The 21572-nt window shown below is 45.4% G+C and overlaps 1 protein-coding gene across 1 annotated transcript in view; it reads left to right on the top strand.

Annotated features, from left to right (window-relative positions):
* LOC124712476 (GAS2-like protein pickled eggs) overlaps nt 1-21572 on the top strand; it is an 817295-nt gene that overhangs the window by 191987 nt on the left and 603736 nt on the right. The window lies entirely within an intron of this gene.

The following is a 21572-nucleotide window of genomic DNA, read 5'->3' as shown; positions in this document are numbered from 1 at the left end:
AGTGACTGAAATTTTGCGGTTGTACCCATCTCTCTTTCTCTCTCTCGCTCTCTGTCTGTTCGTTTAGTCTAGTCCGCAGCTCATGGTCTCGCCGTCGCGTTCTCGGTTCCTGAGCACGGTGTCCCGGATTCGATTCCCGGCGGGGTCAGGGATTTTCACCTGCCTCAAGATGAATGGGTGTTCGTGTTGTCCTCATCATTTCATCATCATTCGTGAAAGTGGCGAGATTGGACTGAGCAAAGTTTGGGACATTGCAAAGGCGCTGATAACCGCGCAGTTGAGCGCCCCACAAACCAAACGTCATCATCATCATCATCATCATCATCATCATCATCATCATCGTTAAGTCTATTTCGACTCTCCGTGAACCCATGAACTATAGCAGGCCAATTTCTTCTTTCCAGTACTAAATCCTGCAGACTTTTCATGTTGGACTTCATTACTCCTATGATGCCATCAGTCCGTCTCATCGTATGCCGTCGTCTTGTTCTTGTGCTTCAGTCTTCCCCAGCATTAGGTTTTTTGCCGCAAGTCGTGTCTTCTCATCATGAGCTCAAAGTACGCCAGTTTTTGTTTCAGCATCTGACCTTCCACGGGCCAGTCTGGTTTTATTTGCTGTAATACCTATCTATTCGTTTTCTTTGCAGTTCATGGAACTCTAAGGAGTTTCCGCCAACACCACAGTTCAAAGGAGTCTACTGTACCATGATCAGCCTTTCTTGCGGCCCAGATCCGTATATCGCGGCTGGACACACCATAGCTCCTACTATAAGGATCTTTGTTGTTAAATTTATGTCTCTACGGCTTAAAATATTGTCAGCGTTGGACATTGCCTTTTAAAAGTCTTGGTTTCCGTCATTAGGATGGTATCATCTGCATATCTAAGATTGCTCGTATTTATCCCAGCTATGGCCAAAGTTAAAGAGGCTGGCGGCTTCGGTGTGCTCACTGGTGGAAGGAATATCTTTGCGGTCGGTCGGTCCAAGTGAGACTTTTTATCCGTCATCTGGACCGTCTTGTAGGTCAGACCAGCCGTCCATCATTACAGAGCTCTGGGCCGCCGGGTGACGATGTGCTTGTAGCACATCCAACCAACCACTCTGACTGGTATGGCCTAATCCTTCTCTCGCGTCGTCTCAAAACAAAGGCAACCGAACTCTTCATTTGGTAATGTGAAATAACAGTTTACAGAAGCATTCCTTTGCCACACATATTACCACATATATCTGCAGGAGTTTTGACAGTAGCAGCTTATGAAATGCCTTTAACGGCATACTGAATAAAAGTGAACTGATGATTAATTTCATGGTATGTAAATCTGTACGCAGTTGCCATGTTACGGTATGTGGCGGGGGATACTTGTAGTGGCACCCTCCTCTCCCTGCCATTCTGAAGTGGTGTGTGGCAGGAACGACTGGCGGGAAGCTTCCGTATGGGCTCTAATTTCCCCCATTTTCCAGTCGTGGTCATTTCGCGAGACCTCATGTAGTGTAAGTGATGTTGCCCAAGTCTAACTGTAACGTACGCTCTCGGAAAGTCAAAACAGTGGCATCACTTTTCGTTATTAATAATAGTCCCGGACAGAGACGGCCAGCATTAAAGAGAAAAGTACTGCCAAGAAAACAAGGTCACACAATGAACTGCAAATAACTTTTTTCATATCGAGTGCCACAGCCATAAAATTATTAAAAGACAGTTCTGATTTCCATCTTATTGCGATCACAGTGATCTATTTCAGACGATCAGCTGACTTCGTAGGGATGCTTCGCACCTCTCTTGAAGCATGTGCTGCTGTCATTTGTTGAGCTTCTCCGTAACCTCTTGCACCGAGTAATCGACGCCGTGACAAAACCCGCCGCCCTCCGTTGAATCTTCTCTATCTCTTTTATAAATGCACACCCATTACCACACGAAACTGATGAACAGTGTTCAAGAACTGGTCGGCAGTGTGTTTTCTTAGGCATTTCTTTCGTGGACGAACTACATTTCCTTAAGGTGCTTCCAGTAAATCTCAGCAAGGGATCTGCTTTTTCTTCAGTTAGTTTTACGTGATCATTCCGCTTTAGGTCGCTACGGATGGTTACTCCTAGACATTTTATGGTTGTTGCTGTCTTCAGTTACAATTCGCCACCAGTGTAATCGTACAACACTTTGTCCCTCGCCTGTTTCTGAGCGGTTCGTTACATTTATTTACGTTAATGGGTCAGCTGCCAGTCCCCTCACTAATCATTGACCCTCCGCAGGTCTTTCTGGAGTTCGTGATAGTATTTTGCCATTGAGACTTCCCTTAAAAAGGCAGCATCGACAGAAAATAGACTCACGGAGCCTCCAGCATTGTCACAGTATATGATGTAAACAGCAGCTGCGTCATAAGACCCCTAAAATTAGCTTCAAGAGTGTCTGTTTTGTCGCGTTGAGAACGACTGTTGAGGCCTGTATGCAAAGAAGTCTTGAACCCAATCCTAAATGTGATGTGATATCAGTAACCTTGTATTTCGTTCACTAGACGGAAGCTCAAGATCTCTGTTTTTGAAATTTATATTGATTTTTGTAGAGGAGATATTCGTTCTGCAAAAAGATTGCAATGCGTGAGTATAAAACATATTGCGAAGTTCAACAGATATAACTACTACTAGTACCAGTCGCGTAAAGCGGGAAATACAGGTTCGTGTCCCGGACCGGCACAAATTTTCACCTGCGGTCATTGATTTATTTCTGTGTCCTCATGCGCCTGACGTTGGTATTCCTCTTTCGCCAACAGATATAACCCTATTACTCTGCACCTCAAGCCGACAACTCGTTTTGAAAGCGGGCATAACCTGCACTGTTTCAAGTTGTTGAAGAATACAAGTATACGAACTGCAGGTATTGTACAGAGTATGTTTCTTATTTCAACGATGGGATTTTTCAACAAATACATCTGCACAGTGAAATTCGATACAAAAAGTTTCATGACGCGGCGATGGTATCATTAGAATACGTCGACTCGGAGCTGTCTTTAAGTACAGTCATGCGTAAAGTAATGCGCATAACCAGTCGAGAGTAGGCTCTGCAAAAAGTTACTCATGACGGTGGTATTGCTGGAATACCTCGGCATTGCGGTTTGTTGTAACTGAAAGTGAACGACGAGGTGCGTCTTGCTGTGGGAAAAGTAAACTCCAGACTGCCCCCATTAGTCATCAGAATCCTGGAAAGTTACAGGTTTTTTATGGAGAAATTGCTTTACAAGAGGCACATGCAAAAAAAAACGAAGAACTATTAGGGTTTAATTTCTCGTCCTGTATAATAATAAGAAATAATAGTAAGAAGCTGAAGAGGAGGTGAGGCTCAGATGCTTTGCTGATGTGACAGCCAATATCATATGTCGAGAGCTTACTGGAGGGTATATCTGCAAAATGCAACTAGAAACGTAACTCGAATGTCAAATTAAAGTTACCTACAAACATTGTTGGTTCAAAATGGTTCAAATGGCTCTGAGCACTATGGGACTCAACATCTTAGGTCATAAGTCCCCTAGAACTTAGAACTACTTAAACCTAACTAACCTAAGGACATCACACACACCCATGCCCGAGGCAGGATTCGAACCTGCGACCGTAGCAGCCCCGCGATTCCGGACTGCAGCGCCAGAACCGCTAGACCACCGCGGCCGGCAAACATTGTTGGTTGAAACTTAGGTTGACAGAGGAAGATTCTCTGTGAATGACAGAACACGAAGCGTTTCTTTCTAATCGTGGAGCGAGACAAATGGAACCCATTTGCATGCGTATGAAATGACGTTTTCCTCCACATCTACAGTGATGTGACAAAAGTCATGCGATACCTCCTAATACGTGTCGGATCTCCTTTTTCCCGGCGTAGAGCAGCAACAGGACGTGGCGTGGACTCGACAAGCCGTTGAAAGTCCGCTGCAGAATTATTGAACCATTCTGCCTCTATAACCGTCCATAATTACGAAAGTGTTGCACTATTTTGTGCGCGAACTGACCTCTCGCTTATGTCACATAAATCTTCGATGGGATTTATGTTGGGCGATCTGGATGGCCATATCATTTGTTAGAACTGTCAGGAATGTTCTTCAAACCAATCGAGAATTGTGGCGCGAAGACAAGACATCGTTATTTGGAAACATGAAGCCCATAACTGGCTGAAAATGGTCTCCAAGTAGCTAAATATAACCATTTCTAGTCAGTGATTGGTTTAGTTCGATTAAAGGACCCAGTCCATTCCGTGTAAACGAAGCACCCACCATTATCTAGCCGGAAAGTGCTTGTTGACCACTTTGGTCCATGGTTTCGTGGGGTCTGCACCACACTTGAACCCTACCATCAGCTCTTACCAACTAAAATCTGGACTCATTTAACCCTAGTTTTCCAGTCATCTAGGGTCCAATCGATATGGTCACAAGGCCAGGAGAACCGCTGCAGCCGACGTCGTGCTGTTAGCAAAGGCACTCGCGGCATTCGTCTAAGGGCATAGCCCATTAACACCACATTTCCTCGCGCTGTCCTAACGGATGCGTTCGTCGTACGTTCCACGTTGATTTCGGCGGTTATTTCACCCAGTGTTGCTTGTCTGTTAGCACTGACAGAAACGCCATTGCTCTCGGTGTTGGAGGACATCGGCCAATGCGTTGTCCGTGGTGAGAGGTAATGCCGAAAATTTTGTATTCTCCGCACGCTCTTGACACTGTGGATCTCGGAATACTGAATTTCCTAACGATTTCCGACATGGAATGACCCATGCGTCTAGCTCCAAATACCTACCATTCCCCGTTCAGAGTCTGTTAATTGTTGCCGTACGGTTATAATCACTTCGGAAACCTTTTCACGTGAATCACCTGAGTACAAATGACAGCTCTGCCAAAGCAATGCCATTTTACACGTTCTGTACGCGATGTTACCGCCCTCTGTATATCTGCATATCGCTATCCAGGACTGCTGTCCCCTCAGTGTATACACTGCAAGTCAGATTAAGATGTGTGGCGGAGTGTACTCTCACTTCCCCTTGCTTTTTCTAGTCGCGAATGGTTCACAAACACAACGATTGGCGGTAACCCTCCGTGTCAGCTCGAATCTCTCTCGAATTTTACGTTCGTGATATTTTCGCGACATATTGGTAGGAGGAAGCAACATATTGATTGAATCTTGTAGCCTTTCTCGTAGCGTCTGCCGCTGGAATTGGCTCGGACTCTCAGTGACGCTTTCGCGCTTACTACTTAAATGTGCGATGAAAAGTGCTGTTCCTCTTCAGATATTGTCTACCTCCTCAAATGCTGTATACGGTACGGCCGCCAAACTGACGAGCACTATTCAAGTATGAGTTTAACGAGGCTTTTGTAAGGTAACTGCTTCATGAGTGAAACACACTTCCCCACGAAGTCTTCCAATGAATCTGTCTCTGCCTCCCCTGCGATTAGTTCTATGTGGTCGTTCCACCTGACATCGGTCCGTAGACATACAGCCAGGTACAAGGTAACAATCACAGAACAATGTAAAAAAATCGTAAATTAGTTACAAACTACGGCGTCCACTCACTTCATTCAACATGTAAACGTCACTACAGATATTCGGATTTAGGTTATGACATGTTCGATATGCCTGCCATCATTGGCGATGATGTGGCGGAGGCGAATAGCGAAATTCTGCATGACCCGCTGACTTCCTGAATGGCTGTTTTCAGCTCAGCAATGGTTTTGGAGTTATTACTGTGTACTTTGTCTTTAATATAACCCCAGAAAAAGGAGTTGCATGTGGCGGGCAATCGAGGTCCATGCCAGTGGCCTTTGGGTACCCCAGAACCAGAATGCGGTCCCCAAAATGCTCCTCCAGGACATCAAACACTCTCCTGTTTCGATGGGGTCGAGCTCCGTTTTGCATGAACCACATCTTGTCGGAATCAGGGTCACTTTGGATAGTGGGGATGAAATCATCTTCCAAAACCTTCATGCACGGTTCGCTAGTCACCGTGCCATCACGGAATATCGCACCGATTACTCCGTGACTGGACCTTGCACCCCAAGCAATCACGCATAGGGGGGTGAAGAGACTTCTCGATCGCGAAATGCGGATTCTCAGTACTTCAAAGGTACCAATTTTGCTTATTGACGGACCGATGCAAATGAAATTGAGGTTCGTCGCTAAAGCAAAGCACGCATGCGCATACATACTAATTCCCATCATGCCCCGCGGCCAACCATGCAGAAGTTATGACGATTTTATTTCATATCGTTCAATAATTGTCGCCCTGTATTTTAAAGATGTGATTGCTGCCAGTGAGTGTTTACAGCCGTGTAATCTGATAATAATGGGTCTTTCTGCCTGTGTATGCGAAATACGCTACTTTTGTGTATGTTGAGGGTCAAACGTGAATAGCTGCAGGAAGCGTCGATCCCCTCCAGGTCTTGCTGTGTTTCGCTGCAAATTTCTAGCTTTGAGGCTTCCCTGTATACGGCAACGCCGTTCACGAAAAGCTTTGTGGAAGTTTCGATGTTATCTACTATGCCATTTATAAATATTTTGGAAAGTAATGGTCCTATAACACTACCTTGTGGTTCTCTCGAAGTTGCCTTTACGTCTCAGAATTTATCTCCCTGAAGAGGGACCGACTGAGTCTACATCTACATGTACATCCACACTCCGCAGGCCACCTGACGGTGTATGGCGGAGGGTACCTTGAGTACCTCTATCGGTTCTCCCTTCTATTCCAGTCTCGTTTTGTTCGTGTAAAGAAATATTGTCGGTATGCCCGTGTGTGGGCTCTAATCTCTCTGATTTTATGCTCATGGTCTCTTTGCGAGATATACATAGGAGGGAGCAGTATACTGTTTGACTCCTCGGTGTAGCTGTGCTCTCGAAACTTCAACAAAAGCCCGTACAGAGCTACTGAGAGTCTCTCTTGCAGAGTCTTCCACTGGAGTTTATCTATCATCTCCGCAACGCTTTCGCGATTACTAAAAGATCCTGTAACGAAGCGCGCTGCTCTCCGTTGGATCTTCTCCGTCTCTTCTATCAACCCCATCTGGTACGGATCCCACACGGGTGAGCAGCATTCAAGCAGTGGAGGAGCAAGCGTACTGTAACCTACATCCTTTGTTTTCGGATTGCATTTCCTTAGGATTCTTCCAATGAATCTCAGTCTGGCATCTGCTTTACCGACGATTAATTTTATATGGTCATTGGCCGGCCGGGGTGGCCGAGCGGTTCTAGGCGCTTCAGTCTGGAACCGCGCGTCCGCTACGGTCGCGGGTTCGAATCCTGCCTCGGGCATGGATGTGTGTGATGTCCTTAGGTTAGTTAGGTTTAAGCAGTTCTAAGTTCTAGGGGACTGATGACCTCAGCAGTTGAGTCCCATAGTGCTCAGAGCCATTTGAACCATTTTTATATGGTCATTCCATTTTAAATCACTCTGCCTACTGCCAGATAATTAATGGAATTAATTGCTTTCAGTTGCTGACCTGCTATATTGTAGCTAAATGATAAAGGATCTTTCTTTCTATGTAGTCACAGCACATTACAATTGTCTACATTGAGATTCAATTGCCATTCCCTGCACCATGCGTCAATTCGCTGCAGATCCTCCTGCATTTCAGTACAATTTTCCAATGTTCAACCTCTATACCACAGCATCATCCGCAAAAAACCTCAGTGAACTTCCGATGCCATCCACAAGGTCATTTATGTATATTGTAAATAGCAACGGTCCTACGACACTCCCCTGCTGCACAACTGAAATCACTCTTACTTCGGAAGACTTCTCTCCATTGAGAATGACATGCTGCGTTCTGTTATCTAGAAACTCTTCAATCCAATGACACCATTGGTCTGATAGTCCATATGCTCTTACTTTGTTGATTAAACGACTATGGGGGAACTGTATCAAACGCCTTGCGGAAGTCAAGAAACACGGCATCTACCTGTGAACCCGTGTCTATGGCCCTATGAGTCTCGTGGACGAACAGCGCGAGCTGGGTTTCACACGATCGCCTTTTTCGAAACCTATGTAGATTTCTAGTCTCCAGAAAAGTCATTATACTCGAACACAATACGTGTTCCAAAATTCAACAACTGATCGACGTTAGAGGTATAGGTCTATAGTTTTTCACATCTGTTCGACGTCCCTTCTTGAAAACGGAGATGACCTGTACCCTGTTCCAATCTTTTGGAACGCTACGCTCTTCTAGACACCTACGGTACACCGCTGCAAGAAGGGGGGCAAGTTCCTTCGCGTACTCTGTGTAAAATCGAACTGGCATCCCATGAGGTCCAGCGGCCTTTCCTCTTTTGAGCGGTTTTAATTGTTTTTCTATCCCCCTGTCATCTATTGCGAGTCCAGTCGGAAAGCAGCTCTGATATTCTGTGCTCTCGTATTTCGTTCGTAAGGCGACACTGCGGAACAGTGTCGATGGCCATCCGGAAGTGAGAAGGTAAAGCGATTCGGTTGCTCGCGAATGCGCGCTATGACACCGGCGCCGTGGGCGCGCGCTGGCTGTGCCGGCCTCGTTTGCATACAAGCCCGACCGGCTGCCACTCGCCGGCTGAGACAACAGCAACGCCGTGGCCCAGGTGCAGAGCCTGCCCACGAGGCGACGCGGCGGCGCGGCCTTGCCCAGCCGGCAGCTCGCGCCGCAAATGTTTTGCTAAAGCAGAGAAGTCGCCGCCGGTTTATTAAGTAGCGTTACGCCAGCACTTTCAGCACAACGAGCGACACTTCGTCTCTCGGGAAAAACGCGTAGCATCTGAATTGAATGGCGTCAGGCACTTCCAGCTCGCAAATAACCGTGATTAACAATAATAATAACGGCAAAAGTGCCTGTTTATTTTTATAAAATTTATTGCAGCGGCGGACTGTGTTAAATGGCGAAGACGAGATGGGAACGGACAAAAAGCAGTTACAGAACTCCATCAAGAGGCGAGGTAATGTAAATAAAAACCATGGAGGTCGGATGATTTTATTCAAATTTAGCGGAGGGCTTTTTGGCATTGGAATATACAGAGGGATCCATAAAAATGTATCCACTGTTTAAAAGTCCATAACTTGCAAACTAATTCGCGGAGTTGCCTCATTTTTGGTGAAAGTGTAGCTTAAAGTCCAACTTAATGATATCACTGCAGGTGTTCGAAATGGTTCACCATTAACATCCACACACAAACGATGCCGCCGAAGAGGTGTTCCCCAGGGAAGCGTCTTGGGACCTCTGCTGTTCCTGATCTATATAAATGACCTGGCTGACAATCTGAGCAATTCTCTTAGGTTGTTCGCAGATGATGCTGTAATTTACCGTCTTGTAGGGTCATCCGAAGACCAGTATCAGTTGCAAAGCGATTTAGAAAAGATTGCTGTATGTTGTGGCAGGTGGCAGTTGACGCTAAATAACGAAAAGTGTGAGGTGATCCACATGAGTTCCAAAAGAAATCCGTTGGAATTCGATTACTCGATAAATAGTACAATTCTCAAGGCTGTCATTTCAACTAAGTACCTGGGTGTAAAAATTACGAACAACTTCAGTTGGAAAGACCACATAGATAATATAGTGGGTAAGGCGAGGCAAAGGTTGCGTTTCATTGACAGGACACTTAGAAGATGCAACAAGTCCACTAAAGAGACAGCTTACACTACACTCGTTCGTCCTCTGTTAGAATATTGCTGCCCAGTGTGGGATCCTTACCAGGTGGGATTGACGGAGGACAGCGAAAGGGTGCAAAAAGGGGCAGCTCGTTTTGTACTATCACGTAATAGGGGAGAGAGTGTGACAGATATGATACGCGAGTTGGGATGGAAGTCATTAAAGCAAAGAATTTTTCGTCGCGGCGAGATCTATTTACGAAATTTCAGTCACCAACTTTCTCTTCCGAATGCGAAAATATTTTGTTGAGCCCAACCTACATAGGTAGGAATGATCATCAAAATAAAATAAAAGAAATAAGAGCTCGAACAGAAAGGTTTAGGTGTTCGTTTTTCCCGCGCGCTGTTCGGGAGTTGAATAGTAGTGTGATTGTGGTTCGATGAACCCTCTGCCAAGCACTTAAATGTGAATTGCGGAGTAATTATGTAGATGTAGAACTGTAGCACGAACTACTGACTGCAACAAATTCAGTTGGATATTTGCACATGAATGTAACATGGATTCTCGAAGTTCATCCAATGTGCGTGGCTTTTGTTGATAAATGAAGTCCTTTAGTGTTCGCCACAGGTAAAAGTCCAGAGGAGCTAGGTCTGGGGAACGTGGTGGGCACTCCACAGCTCCTCTACGGCCTATCCATCTTCTTGGCAGATTTTCTTCGAGATACGCCCTAACACGATTTCGGTAGTGGGCTGGGGCACCATCTTGTTGAAAGTAAACTCTTCCGTCTCGATACAAGTCTCGGATGGCATGTAAAATGGATGTCTGAAGCTTCTGAAGGTACACCTCTCCGGTAACCCTGCCGTCAAAGAAGAATGGCCCAATCAAGACCCCGGTAAGACAACCCACACCACACATTTACTCCTCGCAAATTCATGGGTTCGTCTACATAGACGTTCGGATTTTCGGCGGCCCAGCAGATGGTTCAAAATGGCTCAAATGGCTCTGAGCACTATGGGACTTAACTTCTGAGGTCATCAGTCCCCTAGAACTTAGAACTACTTAAACCTAACTAACCTAAGGACATCACACACATACATGCCCGAGGCAGGATTCGAACCTGCGACGGTAGCGGTCGCGCGGTTCCAGACCGAAGCGCCTATAACCGCTCGGCCACCCCGTCCGGCCCCAGTAGATGCAATTGTGGCGATTTACTGTACCATTGAGTTTGAACTGTGCCTCGTCAGACCACACAATCATCACCGCAAACTCTTCATCGTTGCGCACCATGTTAGTAAACCACTCGCAGTACACCATTCTACGATCTGGGTCGTCCTGGTTCATTGCGTGTAGCAATCGTGGGATGTAGCATTTCCACTTTGTTGTCTTCAAAACACTAAAGGATGTCGTTTATCGACAAAAGCCACTTACAGTGGATGAACTTCGAGAATCCATCCTACATTCATGTGCAAACATCCAACTGAACACGTTGCAGTCAGTAGTTCGTGCTGCAGTTCGGCGGCATCGTTTGTGTGTGGATGTTAATGGTGACCATTCCGAACACCTACAGTGATATCTTTAAGTTGGACTTTAAGCTACACTTTCACCAAAAATGAGACAAATCCGTCAGTTAGTTTGCAAGTTATGGACTTTTAAACAGTGGATATATTTTTTTGGACCCCTCTGTATACTCGCGCTATATCTTTTTGCCTAAATTTCGATCTGTAAATTTGTGTCTGTGTGTATATGAGTGAGCGTTCCAGCCAAGGAAAAAAAGCTTGGCATGCCATAACTACAGTATCAGTGAGCTACATTTGGAATCAGTCAACTCCTACAAATACCTGGGTGTAACAAATTGTAAGGATCAGAAATGACAAATCGCAACGGCTCCGTCGCAGGTAAAGCGAGTGGCAGACTTCACTTCGTTGGTACAATAGTGGATAAATGCAATTTGGCTACAAAGAAGATTGCTTACAAAACAGTCGTGCGACCCATCCTAACAAAACATCCGTGCGACCCATCCTAGAATATTGCTCAAACGTGTGGGACCTTTAGCAGAAAGGACCAACAGGGTACAGTGAACATATACATGGAGGGCAGCGCGAAAGCTTACGGGTTTGTCTGAGTCACGGGACAGCGCCAATGAAATGCCGAAAAACCTCAGCTGGCGGGCTGTTGAAGACAGATCAAATTTATCCGCAAAAAGGCTTCTTGGAAAATTTCAAGAACCAAAAGATAGTCTTCAGCCCAGTGTTTAGCGCTCCTGTAGGGATCTTGAAGACGAGATCAGAGTAATTACGTCACGCACAGAGGCGTTTAGGCCTCCATAAGCAAGTGGAACGGGATGAAGCTCTTACAACTGGAGCAGTGGCAGCTACCCTCTGCCGTGCTCTTCACAGTGGTTTGTAGAGTATATATGGAGATGTATGTAGTCTGCAAAACATCGAACAATTTCAGCCAAGCTTAGCACATGTGTCACTGACTACACGAAAATAAATGATGGAAGTGACACACCCTTAGCATTCCGAAAATTGTGGTTGGGAATGGGAATGCTTAAGTTGAGTCGAACACGACTTTTCTGAAAAGTTTTGCAAACGAATGGAACTCTGCAGAATCTTCTAAAAGAATTAAACGTGCGAATCTCTTTCCCATACGTGTGTGTTCTTTAAGATTGACGTAAACAGACGACGGGGCAGCATAGAGTCATCAACTAATGTTCCAAAAAAATGTGTGTGAAATCTTATGGGACTTAACTGCTAAGGTCATCAGTCCCTAAGCTTACACACTACTTAATCTGAATTATCCTAAGGCCAAACACACACATCCATGCCCGAGGGAGGACTTGAACGTCCGCCGGGAGCAAACTAATGTTACATAAAAATAGGCTACATATTCACCCAAAACATGATGTTCAACGTCCCTTTATCGTTGTTTTATTCTCAATTATAAACCACTGCAACTAGATAGAAATTAATAATGCACTTGCAGCAACCACTGAGTTCGCCATGTAGTTGTTTCTTGGACCACGTTGTTCCACGGTGAAATAAATGAAAGTAACCGCCGAAATACTAGCACCCTGGCTCGCAGTTTTTATAGAGAATGTTATTCTACTATAATTTATTTTGAGAAACTGTTGTTAGAGTTGTGCTACCTGTAATTCCACTGAATTTTAATAATTTTTTGATCTTGTAACCTGTATTTTTCTTTTTTGTTGCAGGTTTGTTAGCTTCTGCCTGCTTGACATGGAAGTTGCGCTTGATCATCAAAATTTTATTGTGAGTACCATGCATGTTATGTTGCGAGACGTCAGTGACTAGTAGTAGCATTTTTCACCGAACAGATCCTACAAGACACATTCAGACATTAAATATGCTGCTATCAGTAGCCGCAAATAAATCACATTGCGTCGCAATGGTGTAATAATTATAAATTCAGGCTGCTAAGTGATCGTTTGTGTATGTCTGTTACTCGTCTTATATCTTGGATTGTTAAGCGTTCTCGACGGAATTTGTCACCGAAACACTTACTTGCTAAAATGTGGGAATAAAACTCCTAGGTCAAGATAGCTAAAATACCATTAGTAGCCATGACGTCCTACTTTTGGTAAGGTTATGGCTTTATACCTCTTACAGATGTACTTTATATGTCTTTATTTTGTCACGATCTAAAACAATTTTCAGTGAGCACGTGACAACAAGAGCGATTCAGCTCAGTATGTTATGGCGACATGTAATACCTGGTGGCTGATACACACTGAACTGAGTAATCATTTTCATCGGTATGTGATTTAGTATGAAAGTATAAGTGTAAAATATAATTTCCTATGGTTCACCTCTTTTATGCAATTTTGTATATTTTAGCTCTGAAGATGGCTCGTCGATGAGCTGAAACAAGTAATGAGTTTTAGCGACCTTGACCTACGATTTGTATCCACACATTTTAACCTAACAGATCGCCTGTCTTCTGATTCGACAGTGTCAAATAATAACGTAATTGCTTGTTACGCTGTAAATCCCGCACAGCTTACACCGTTCGGTGCGGTGCATTACGGACGCCAGTATTAATGCTGTAGATGTCTGATACCTCTCTGCCAACATTCTTGTGTGTGTGTGAAATCTTATGGGACTTAACTGCTAAGGTCATCAGTCCCTAAGCTTACACACTACTTAACCTAAATTATCCTAAGGACAAACACACACACCCATGCCCGAGGGAAGACTCGAACCTCCGCCGGAACCAGCCGCACAGTCCATGACTGCAGCGCCTCAGACTGCTCGGCTAATCCCGCGCGGCGCCAACATTCTTCACATATTTTTCAGAAACGATCAATATAAGTGACTTCATAACTGAATACAAATCTTTAAAGAAATATTAATTTAATGTGTGAAAAATGCTTCAAATGGCTCTGAGCACTATGGGACTCAACTGCTGAGGTCATTAGTCCCCTAGAACTTAGAACTAGTTAAACCTAACTAACCTAAGGACATCACAAACATCCATGCCCGAGTCAGGATTCGAACTTGCGACCGTAGAGGTCTTGCGGTTCCAGACTGCAGCGCCTTTAACCGCACGGCCACTTCGGCCGGCATAATGTGTGAAATTACGTTAAAGTTCTCCACCAGCAACTTCTTATTAATTATTAGTTCAAACAATAACTTCGATTTACGTGACTGGTTTCTAAAGACAGTGGAATATATTATTGGAAAACGTAATCAAAACATGTCGCGGGATCGGATAAATGCTTTACAACGATTATGCCTTTAGAAACATGGGTTTGTTTAATTGCCCTTGTGACATCCTTCGACATCTATAATAGATATTCGCTGCACTTAATAAATTGACAGAAATGGAAAATGTTGCACCATGAGCACCTTGATCCATCTACTTCCACACTTGGTCGTTTGTGATCCATTTCTCCACTACATCCTTCCTTCCCGGCCTACTAGTCCCACAAAGCATGCATGAGAACTTCTGTGGAGTGTGGAAGGTAAGAGAGAGATACAGTGAAGCTGTGAGAGAGGGTCGTGATTGCAGCTTGGATAGCTCAATCGGCAGAATTTTGTCAGCGAAAGGCAAAGGTTCGTGGTTCGAGTGCCGGTCAGCGTGCCGAGAAGTGGATGTTTCTCCCGGCGGAGCTTAAGCAAATTGTGTGTGTTGCGAAACCTCTTCTCCCCTGAAAGTGACGTGACCTCTCTGGTTTTCGTGGCGTGATTGACTGATGGTGTCGAGAAGAACTTCACAGTCTGGTTGGAGTACAGCCGGCGAAATCGCACAACTCGCAGCGCGTGAGGAAGGCGTTAAGCCAGATGCTGCGCAGAAAAACTGAACCATCAACTCGTCTGAACGCCCGGAAGCTTACTATTAATCGAGCGTGGCTAGGAAACCAATCACAGCATCGACAAGTTGGACGGGCCTCACCTTTCTTTCTGACGAACGATTCACAGTCGACAATATCACGTATTCTCACTACGTGGGATGCTGCGGGGGCGTTTAGCGGTTAACACACGTCATTGGAGCACAGCCTGGTCATGTGGAACGACTAAATACATCCACATACGTGCTCCGCAAGCCATCTATGATGCATATAGGAGGGTACCTTATACGCGTGGTAGTCATTCACTTTCCTGTTCTACTAGTAAAATTTGTATGCATCCGTAAAAGCCCTAATTTCTCTCGTCCTTCCGCACGATGTACATTGGTGGCTGTAGCTTCGTTCTGCCGTCAGCTGCACATGCCGGTTCTCTAAACTTTGTCAACAGCGTTCCCTGAAAAGTTTCGTCTTGTGCCCTCCAGAGATTCCATCGTTACACTCGCGTACTCAAGAACAGGTCGCACCAGCGTCCTTTATGCGGTCTCCTTTACAGATGAACTACTCTTTCCTAAAATTCTCCCAATAAACCGAGGTCGAGGATTCGCCTTCTCCACTACCGACCTTACGTGCACGTTCTGTTTCGTATCGTTTTGCAACGCCACGCTGAGACATTTGGTCGATGTGGCTGTGTCAAACAGCACACCACTAATGCTGTATTCGAACGCTATGGGACTGTTTTGATAGTCATCTGCGTAATGTATTTTTGTACACTTGGAGCAATCTGCTGTTCATCACAGTAGAAAAGAAATTCTGTACAAGCCATCCTGCGTCCTGCCACAGCCACTCAGCGCCGACATTTTCCCGTACAGTACAACGTCATCTGCAGACGCCCGTAGATCGTTTTATACACGGGCTGTTTATCACTGTCACAGGTACAACCAAAAGTGGCTACTAGAGGACATTGAAGCGAGCAAATATTCTCATAGGTCCAGAAACCACTTTGTAAGCACAAATGCAGTCCTGCCAATGTTACGTGACTGTTCATGTCCAAGGCTACGTTTACGTCGAAAGATCGCAAGCGAGGCGAAATTACAAAGTGATGAAGTGACTTCATTGACAGTATTATCGTGTTGCATATATAAGTACTGGCAAATAGCGTATGGGCCATAAGCTTATCGGTCTTGATTCGACAATGCCGTACCCTCCAAGGTACCCCGACTTGAACCCTTTAAGGGCTCTCAGACGTTCAATAACACTGTCAAACTGTCAACATACTGACCGTCTGAGGGCGCTTGTTGACGTATTGTGAATACTAGAAACTTTGACGAGCAGTATTGATGGACCGCAAACTATTTTCAGTATCGTCTCAGGTCGAGAATTGACAGATCGCCATTCGTATGTTGATAGAGCTCCATGAAGCAGCCACGCGACGTTAGTTTTCACTGTTTATGTCCAACGTCTGTGCAGAAGTTGGTTTATGTTTTCACTTCGCCTTTGACCATAACGTACGTCAGATTTAATTGTTCCAGTAGTGTTTTAAAACATAACAGTTTTAGTAGGACTATGCAGTGATAAAAGTATTTACTACTTTAGGATGATCTAGGGATTATTCACTATGGCATTGCTTTCTTTACTGACTTGAGGACATAGTACACCTCGCCATGAATGTGTGATGGCTGTAAAATACCTGTCAGCGTGTTACCACATTATCGCAAAACGTACATACACGGAAGCGCCAAAGAAACTGGTATAGGCATGCGTGTTCAAATACAGAGATATGTAAACAGGCAGAAGACGGCGCTACGGTCGGCAACGCCTTTATAAGACAACAAATGTCTGGCACGGTTTATAGATCGTTTACTGCTGCTACAGTGGCAGGTTATCAAGATTTAAGTAAGTTTCAACGCGATGTTATAGTCGGCGAACGAGCTATGGAACACAGCATCTCCGACATAACAATGAAGTGAGGATTTTCCCGTACTACCGTTTCACGAGAGTACTGTGAATGTCAGGAGTCCGGTAAAACATAAAATCTTAGACATCGCTGTTGTCGGAAAAAGATCCTTCAAGAACGGGATCAACGACTACTGAACAGAATCGTTCAAAGTGACGGATGTGTAACCCTTCCGCAAATTGCGGCAGATTTCAATGCTGAGCCATCAACAAGTGTCAGCGTGCGAACCGTTCAACGAAACATCATCGGTATGGCTTTCGGAGCCGAAGGCCCACTCGTGTACCCTTGATGACTGCACGACACAAAACTTTACACACAGGACTGTTGGTCCCTGGAAACATGTTGCCTGGTCGGACGAGTCTCGTTTCAAATTGTATCGAGTGGATGGACGTGTACGGGTATGGAGACAACCTCATGATTCCGTGCATCCTGCGTGTCAGCAGGGCACTGTTCAAGCTGGTGGAGGCTCTGTAATGGTGTGGCGCGTATGCAGTTGCAATGATGTGGGACCCCTAATGCGTCTAGGTACGACTGTGACGAGTGACACGTACGTAAGTATCCTGTCTGATCACCTGCATCCATTCACGTCCATTGTGCATTCCGACGGACTTCGGCAATTCCAGGAGGACGAAGCGACACTTCACACGTCCAGAACTGCTACAGAGTGGCTCCAGGAACACTCTGCTGAGTTTAAACACTTCCGTTGGCAACAAAACTCCCCAGACATGAACATTATTAAGCATATCTGGGATGGCTTGCAACGTGCTGTTCAGGAGAGATCTCCATCCCCTCGTACTCTTACGAATTTATGGACAGCCCTGTAGGATTCATGGTGTCATTTCCCTTCAGCGCTACTTGAGACATTAGTCGCGTCCATGGCACGTCGTCGCGGGGGCCCTACATTCTTCGGCTGTCCAGTGTACTTTCTGGGCAGGTTGTGTTTCGTCCAGCCTGTTCTTCCGCAACGGTTCGTGTGCCTGGTGGACCTTGGGCTGGGCGGCCAGGTTGACAGCGGCAGGCAGAGGTCAGCACCTGCACGCCGCCGCCGCCGCCGCGCGGGGCGTTGCGTCAGCGGCGGTGACATCAGACGGGTGCGCCGGCGCCGGGCGTCAGCTCCGGTAATAAGCCCCGGCGCCCCCGCGTGCCCCGCGCACCGCCCGCCCGGGGATTAGGCGACATTCCGATCGAAAATGTGTAATTAACGAAATCGGCGCCCGCCGCTGCCGCCTCCGCAATTAACCGATAATCGGGCACCGCTTCCACTGGCAGCCGCTGATGTCATCTCGCTTTCTCTTCCGACGCGAGCCCCTCGCCGCTCCAATGTTACCTGACTGTTTCCCACGTAAACTGTTTTCACCGGTGAAGACACCAGTCGGTCATCGCTGCTGGAAGGAGCGGCTTACGAGAAACAGCGCTGACTCAGCTACGCGTTTGCCACAGGCGTGATGGGAGGTCCCGACGGCGAGCTTTAAGTAGCTACCTGCCACAAGTTGTTTGCTGAAAATTTTTCCTACCCTCTCATATAATTGTAGCGTGCAAACGAGCGTGGATTTCGAAAACAATGAACCTCCGGAATTCAACATCCGCTTTCGATACAACATAATGGTAGCCTGGATCAAGGAAATTCGATGTATGAAGGACCCACGGAAGAAAGGGGGTAAAACCATTTAATTAGGAAATGAGTTTATGCCATAGTCTGATGGCCAGCCATCGGTACTACAAGACAGTTGAAATGTTTTTCGAATAACATGGCAAGCCAGCGAGATACAGAGGGTTTTACTTTTAGTGGTAACGGAAAGAACGTTCTAAGTTGGGGTCTTCTCAAGGAAAAAAATGGGGGAACTCAAAGGTTTGTTTCCACTGTTTGCATTACATCTGTTATGTCAGGTAGGTTGCGACTGAAAATGTGATCTGTTGAGTTTCTTACTCTGTGTTGTTTCCATCTAGTGATACTGTTTGATTTGAAGTCCGGTAGTAATGTGGTTCTCTTCGGATCTTTAAAACGTGTGGGTCATCTCAAGATGAAGGCGAGAAGCCACCTGTTATTTAACCTTCCTAGGTACCTTAGGGCAGTGCCACATGAGTTAGACAGTGACTTCAAATGCTCATGGTTTCAGTGTTTTTTTTTTAATTTGTTAAGTAAGTGGACGACCAATCTTCCTATTTAACCAGGTTAATTTCTGCGACATTAGTTGCTCGTAGGAGGCCTAACCATGACATTTAAGATGCCAGAGATGGCTCTTTCCGATACGCTGTAAGAAAAATACGAAATGATACTACGAGTGAAATCCCTGTCTGTCAAAAGGACTTTATTGATTTGCAGGTTCAACATTCAGCAAATGTCCAACAAAGATGCAGTATTTTATAGTTACTCTGAAGATGTAGGCAATAAAGCAGCGAATGAAGTTATTAGATTTTTGCACAATTAGGTGAGTAAAGTTCTTGATCCAAAACTAAGGGTTGTTGTAATATTCTGTGATTCGTGCTCAGAACAGAATAAGAACCGTACAGTGTTTTTACGTTCACTATCTCGTTCATGCCATTAAGAGATTAGATAGTGTCAAAGTAGTATTTCCAATAAATGGTTTAATGCTTTTCAAATGGCAAGAGTGAATCAGAGATCTTAAAAAGTCATCCCAGTTCAGCAAGAAATCGTACGACATTGGACGACCGTCTTAAAAGCATGTTACAAACCGATGTTATTTCAAGATACGACCGCTCAGAGAAGCTTTGGTTGTGAAGGAAGGTAAGCTGTTTAAATAGAGGGTTACTTACGATGGATCCTGGACACCAGTAGATTTACAGCATTCTGGTGATCTATGCATGTAGACGTCGAGCCAGAGTACTAATCGCAGGGACTTGACAAACTGTTATTGCCTCATGGAGCATGTAATCGTAAGAACTGTGTAATGTGAAAGTTATTATACGGCAAACAAGGCTGTTTTGCAAATAACTAATTCTAGGGGTATACTATCAGAGCTGCTGCCAATACCTTATGAAAAATATGCAGACATTCAAGAACACAAAAAGTGTTGTGGTCAATACGCAAGAAATTGCTATTACAGTCCACACTCGTTATAATACCTCGCGCGTTCAGGTATCACTGCGCGAGTGTGATCCGCCATGAGAAAAGATTCTACGTTAGCAGCAATCTAATTGGCTACGTTACATATTAATACGGGGATCGGCGGAAGCAGAATTTGGTCCGTCTCTAAGACAGCGCCATCTCGTAGTGCGGAGACGGACGAGCGCTGCGCCTGCGCTGTTGTGCTTAGCGGGGCGCGCTCTAGTGAGAAAGTTGTGTACGCAGAACTATGTACACAACAGCTGCTGATATAGTATTTCTCGAGTTTCTAGAGCATTTGTACTCGGTACCTTATCAACGATTACTTTTTATACCAAACGAGGAAATGTAGTGTGCTGCGACCGACAAGTCAGCTCACACAAATACCTGTGTGTAACAATTTGTAGGGATATGAAATGAAGTGATCACAGAGGCTCACTTGTAGGTAAGGCAGATGCCAGACATACTCGGGAAATGCAGTCAGTCTACAGTGAAAATGCGTTCCATCTTAAGATATTTCTCAGGTGTGTGAGACTAGTACCAAATATGATCAACAGGGGATAGTGGCGTACGCAAAGACGAGCAGCACAAGTTGTTACCGGTTTCTTTGACGCGTGGGAGAGCGTCACGGAAATCTTGAATACATCTGCGTCTACATACGTACTCCACAATCCACCTTATCGCATCATGTAACACTGCTGGTCATTTCCCTTCCTGTTCCCTCGTAAACAGAGCGACGGAAAAACGAGTGTCTATATGCCTCCTTACGGGCTCTAATTTCTCTCATTTGATCTTCGCGGTCCTTACCTGGAATGTACGTTGGTGACAGTACAATCGTTCTGCAGTCAGCTTCATAATTTTCTGTCTGGGGATTTCCATTTGAGTTGACGAAGCATCTCCGTAGTACTCGTGTGTTGATGGAACCTACCGGTAAGAAGCCGTAACACCCCGCCTATGAATTGCTTCGATGACTTCCCGTATCCGACCTGGTGCTGATCCCTAAAGCTCGAGCAGTATTCGAGAATGAGGCTCACTAGTGACTTACACACGATCTTCCTTACAGACCAACCACACTTCCCTAAAGTTCTCCCAATAAATCGAATTCATCCATTCGCCTTCCCTGCCAGCTTTCTTACGTGCTGCATTCATTCCGTATCACTTTGTAATGTTTCGCCCAGGTATTTATATATGTGACTGTGTTAAGCAGCACGCTCAGGTATGTTTCTCCTACTGATCTGCATTAACTTACACTTTTCCACACTTAAAGCAAAATGTCTTTCACTAACCAACTAGAAATTCTAAGTCATTGTCTCGTCCTACGGTCAGCCATCGACGTCACCATCTCGTACACGGCAGCATCATCAGCAAACAACCGCAGATTGCTGTCCCCCCCTCCCCCCCTACCTGTCCGTCAGACCATTTATATATACAGAAAATCTGAACGGTCCTGTCGTACTTCGCTGCACCGCCGCTGACGATAGCCTCGTGTCTGATGAACGGTCGCCGTCGAGGACACTTAAAAAGTCTGCGAGCCACTCACATATCTGGAAACCTATTCCGTATGCTCGAACCTACTTTAAGAGTATGCAGTGGGGTACAGGGTCAAACACTTTCCGAAAATCTAGGGATATGAAAACTGCATATTGCCTCTCATCCGTGGTTAGCAGGATGTGCTATGAGA

This window comes from Schistocerca piceifrons, chromosome 8 (assembly GCF_021461385.2).
Source record: "Schistocerca piceifrons isolate TAMUIC-IGC-003096 chromosome 8, iqSchPice1.1, whole genome shotgun sequence".
NCBI lineage: Eukaryota > Metazoa > Arthropoda > Insecta > Orthoptera > Acrididae > Schistocerca > Schistocerca piceifrons.
This window is presented reverse-complemented; position numbering and strand designations above follow the sequence as displayed.